The sequence below is a fragment of the Cavia porcellus genome, unplaced genomic scaffold (assembly GCF_034190915.1).
Source record: "Cavia porcellus strain 051 isolate PalLab524CR breed Dunkin Hartley unplaced genomic scaffold, mCavPor4.1 scaffold_9, whole genome shotgun sequence".
NCBI lineage: Eukaryota > Metazoa > Chordata > Mammalia > Rodentia > Caviidae > Cavia > Cavia porcellus.
In genome coordinates, this window is record NW_026947492.1 from 65,147,302 (window position 1) to 65,151,540 (window position 4,239).

Sequence of the window (4,239 nt, forward strand, 5' to 3'; positions counted from 1 at the left end):
ACCATATTACTGAGTTTTTGTTGGATCATTGAAAAGAACTGTTTGCAGTCTCACTGTTTGTCCACTTTGTGTGCTATAACTTTATTTCTAAGATAATAATTTCTAAAATTATTTCTAAGCTAACAATATGTAATCTATTAACTAGTGATTTCTTACTGTTTATTTTTTTGAAATTCTGTATTACTTTTACCAGTTTTCTGTTTCTTTTTTTCTCTTTAAATAAAATTTTAAAATTTTTAGTCTAGAATATATGTGTGTGTGTGTGTGTGTGTGTGTGTGTGTGTGTTACCATGTATGTGTAATCTTTCCAAAATCAACCACATTTACCGGGGAGTTTGAACAGTTTGGTATGTTAGAGTATTCTTGCAGATTATGGTCAGTATAGATGGACATTTGACAATAACCAGCCATGAAATGAAGAAAAAAGAAAACATAATTTTTGGATGGATTAAGCATCTAGAGGTGAGCACTGAAAATTATTTTGTATTTTTCTTTTTAGTAGTTAACATTTTTTTAGTATAAAATGATTGAATTTATCCCAAGTAGTCTGTAGACATACATAAGAGATTTTGTTATTGTTATCCCTGTACATCCCTCTTCCCTGTTACCATCAATTCTTCATTCTCTCTCCATCTACAGAAGTTCTATATCCATATTTTTTCCCACTAATGTTTTCAAATCCAGGTTCCCTCCTTTCCTTCCTACTCCTTCCATTACTTGTCCCCTTCTCATTTGGAATAATTATCCATACTTCCTGACAGTTATCTATCTGTCTCCTCTTTTCATAATGCAGATAACGGATTTATCAAATCCCTCCTCTGGAGTGTGACAGTGTAACTGGACTGTGGCTGAGCACTCATCTCTATGGCAACCTCAAACGCCAGCAGCACCCTGTCTTCCACATTCTATCTCACTGGTATCCTAGGTTATGAAGAATTTCACTACCAGATTTCCAACCCCTTCTGTTTCCTCTGCCTTGTTGGAGTAACAGACAACTGTACCATCCTGCATGTCACCCGGAATGACTCCATGCTGCATGGGCCCCTGTAGTACTTCCTGGCCATGCTCTCTCTCACTGACATTGGCATGCCTCTGCCCCCAGTGATAATGCTTTTTAGGGTGCACTGTTCTATTTCTAGGGAGATGCAGTTCGATACCTGTGTGGTCCAAATGTTTTGATTCATCCTTTCTCCTTCACTGAATCATATGTGCTCTTGGCCATAGCTTTGGACTTGATATGTAGCAGTTATCTGCCACCACTGTGATATGCTACCAATATGTAGCAAATATACATTTGGATAGTCGCTTAAAACTTCTCAGGTAGTGAATAAATTTTGAGAATAAAAGTGGTAGGAAATAAAAGCTGATCATCAAGATTGGGCCTACAGCCCTGCTCGGGAGCACTATTGCCCCATTCTCAGGTTTGATTAGTCTAACTTCCTTCACTTTCTGCCATTCCCTTTTCCTTTCTCATTCCTACTGTCTACGCCAGGATGTAATTCACTTTGCCTGTTCTAACACTAAATTTAATGCTATACATGAGATTGTTGCCACTATTCTGCTATAGAGCCTGGACTCCCTGGGCACTTTAGTATCTTATTCTTCCATCCTGCATTCTGTGTTAAGAATTTAGTATCATCTTGCTTTGAAGTCCCATCAAGCTTTTATTCTTCTGTCTCTATCGGTCTTAACAGGTTGTATCTTATTGGATTTAATTATATGTGATAGTATAAGCAAAAACTTTTATAGACAAGGAGATTATACAGAAACAATTGTTCATTTTCTGATAGTTGGTTCTAAATACCCTGTAATACTTGAATAGTTTTACATTGTCTTGATATGTTTGGTGCTACAGTATACGAAGTTATACTCAAAGGTTTCAAGGAAAGAGACACTATGGTAACTACTTTTAGGTCAGGATATCTTGTGGTGAAACACTATTTTGCTTAAATGGTTATGCTTTGACCTGCACTGTTTTGTTGTTATGCCCTCTTTTATCTCAATCTCCTTTTTAAAAATTATTTAATTTTTTATATTTATCTTTTTAATTAAGGGAAAAATTTAAAAAATAGCAGGATACATTATAGTAACCCACTTTGATTTCCTATTAACTTGATTTGAAATCCTGTATAGCCCTCACCATCTGGCTTTGACTGATTTTCCTCTATTCTGCTTTGCTTGATAGTAGCAAGTTCGAAAGTATAGGCAACAACTGTAAAGACAATAAGATTCTTTATGACGCCCATTCCAGTTGACTATTATCTTCTTTTAAAGTCCTGTAATGTCTCCAATGTTTTGGTTTTATTCTTTACTGTTTTGTTCAATTTCATTATAACTGATGATATAGGCAATTCTTTTTAAGATAACAAGAGGCATTATGGTAACCATTGTTGATCACCTAGTATTTTGTTTTTACATTATCTATTATTGTCCACCCATTTAATTTGACTGACTCTACTCTGTTATGTCACATTTAGTTTTACTCTCTTCAAAAAAAAAGTAATAAGAACTGTGGGAGTAATAAAACCCAAAATGTGTAATTGTCATTATACAAAAGAAAGGAAAAGAAAGTGCTCTAAAGAATATAACTGCATATATATTTAAGTGTATAAGATAGATAACAATATTACTGAGTTTTGTTAGATCATGGAACTAAACTGTTTCCAGTCTCACTGTTTGAAAGTCCACTTTATATGCTTTAATTTTGTAACTAGAACAACTGTTTCTAAGATAACAATATGTAATCTATTAACTAGTGATTTCCTATTGTTTATTTTTTCTGAAATTCTGCATAACTTGTACACATTTTCTGTTTTTTTTCTTCTGTTTCTCCTTAAATAAAATTTTAAAAAATGAACACAACATACAGAAAGAAAAAAAAATTAAAAAAGAGAATTTCAGTGCATGGGGGGGAAACTAAGGGCACTCAACACTTGTGCCTCCCACATCTGTGCTGTGCTCATTCTGTGTGTACCTATGACAGGGTTATCAATTGCCAATTGTTTTGCCAAGCATTCCTCTCCCCACATTTTCATGTCTCATATATATTTAATGGTTCCTCCATTATTTAACCCAATCATCTACACTGTGTAACTAAGCAGGTCTGCCAGGGAGTTTTTCATCTTTTTATTCACTCCAAAATGAGCAGAACTGTGTTGTGATGTAGACATAAATGGAGAGCCAAAGGAGAATCATGGAGTTCTGTGCGCACTGGGGAGGACAGTCACATTTGAAAATGATTCTGTAGGTGTCTAAAGGCACAAGTATGTAGTAAAGTAGTGTGCTGCAAATCATTTCTATTTTCTACTTCTTTTATTCTCAATATTTATTCACGACCTGAGAAGTTTTATGTGAATATTCAAATATTGCTATATTTCCATATTTATTTACTTCTTGATATTTTGAAATATTTATCATGGACTCTTAAGCATTTTTTGGTTGTATAATTATAGTGTCTATGAATGTATGTATTTTAACTTGCTTAACAAATAAAATTTTGGGAGGAGAAGCAAAGATGGCAGATAGATAAGAACTGGTAAAAGAAGCTCCCCGAGATAGTCAACTTACAATTCAACATAATAGAGAGTGGGGAGCCTAAAAATGGAGATCAATTCTCTCATCCCAAGAAGAAATTAAGGTGAATTACTGACAATCTGAGGTCCCACAGTGACAGGCCGAAGTCCTGCTGTGACTTGCTGAGGTCCTGCCACAACTTGCCGGGTTCCCCCTGTGACTTACAGGGCCCTGCCGTGACTGGCCAGGGTCCTGCCACAAATGGCCAGGGTCCCGCTGTGAATGCCCCGGGTCCCGCTGTGACTTGCTGAGGTTCCACCACAACTTGCCAAACTGTCTGAGGTCCCGCCACTTCGACTCACTGGAGGTACAGTTACATTGAGTTTGGGGGTTGGCAAGCAGAAGAGAGGGCTGAGATGGCAGGGTGCCTACATCGACCTGTGGTGAGTGATGGGAGTGGAGCCAATCCATAAATAGTGGGGCTCTGGCAGATGACATTCTGGGACTGGGCAGGACTGGTAAGTAAAAGGGGCAGCAGTGACTTCAGTCAGTTTCTCCCTTCCCAAACAGGATTGGTGGACTGAGCTAGACCTGAGCCACATGATCCAGCTGAGACCCAATAGGTTATGTGAGGTCAAGTCCCTACAGTGGTGGCACACACTAACCACACTGGCCCAGTTGGGCCTTGGAGGTTTGGCTGGTCCGGAGGGGAGGCAGCACAAAGTA

At 37.5% G+C, this 4,239-nt stretch overlaps 1 pseudogene; it reads left to right on the forward strand.

Annotated features, from left to right (window-relative positions):
• The first annotated feature begins 864 nt into the window (after nucleotides 1-864).
• On the forward strand, nucleotides 865-3,161 carry LOC106026603 (olfactory receptor 51G1-like; annotated as a pseudogene).
• The last annotated feature ends 1,078 nt before the right edge of the window (nucleotides 3,162-4,239 follow it).